Source organism: Gekko japonicus, unplaced genomic scaffold (assembly GCF_001447785.1).
Source record: "Gekko japonicus isolate JY-2015 unplaced genomic scaffold, Gekko_japonicus_V1.1 scaffold2743, whole genome shotgun sequence".
Lineage (NCBI taxonomy): Eukaryota > Metazoa > Chordata > Lepidosauria > Squamata > Gekkonidae > Gekko > Gekko japonicus.
In genome coordinates, this window is record NW_015170972.1 from 97,677 (window position 1) to 98,484 (window position 808).

At 55.8% G+C, this 808-nt stretch overlaps 1 protein-coding gene across 1 annotated transcript in view; it reads right to left on the reverse strand.

Annotated features, from left to right (window-relative positions):
- Window positions 1-808, reverse strand: part of LOC107116928 (one cut domain family member 2-like) — a gene marked incomplete at its 5' end in the record, with an annotated part of 61,784 nt that overhangs the window by 6,263 nt on the left and 54,713 nt on the right. The gene's annotated exons all lie outside the window — the stretch shown is intronic.

Below are 808 nucleotides of genomic sequence, written 5' to 3' on the forward strand. Positions count from 1 at the left end.
CCAAGGTCATCCAGCAGGTGCAAGTGGAAGAGTGGGGAATCAAACCCGGTTCTCCCAGATTAGAGTCCACGCACTTAACCACTACACCAAGGAAGGAGAGAGAGAAAGAAGGAGGGAAGGAAGGAAGGGAGAGAGAGAGAGAGAGAAAGGAGGGAAGGAACGAAGAGAGAGAAAAGCAAGGAAGGAGAGAGAGAAAGGAGGGAAGGAAGGAAGGAGAGAGAGAAAGGAGGAGGAAAGGAAGGAAGGAGAGAGAGAAAAAGAAGGAAGGAGAGTGAGAAAGAAGGAAAGAAGAAGTGAAGGAAGTAGGAAGGAAGGAGAGAAGGAAGGAGAGTGAGAAAGGAAGAAAGAAAGAAAGAAAGAAAGAAAGAAAGAAAGAAAGAAAGAAAGAAAGAGTGAAGGAAGGAGAGAAAGGAGGGAAGAAGGAGGGAAGGAGAGTGAGAAAGAAGGGAGAGAGAGAGAAAGAAGGAGGGAAGGAAGAGGGAGGGAGAAAAAGAAGGAAGGGAGGAAGGGGGGGAAACTGAGGCCCAGCAGGAGCGGGCACCTTCGGCCCTGCCCTCCGCCCCCGCCCGGCGGCCCAGACTCCCCTCCGACTGTATCACCCGGCCATGCATCAGGGCACTCCATCCCGCCTAATCTCTCCCTCCATCTATCACGGGCGTTTCTGCTTTCTGGCTCGATCCATCCAGGCCGGGGGAGCTGCCAGAGCGCGCCTAGTCCAGCCTCCGCGCGTCAGAGCGCAACTCCCGGCCGCTTCGGGCGGGGGCCTTTGTCAGGGTCGCGCCTCAACCTCCCCCCCCCCGCCCAGTCC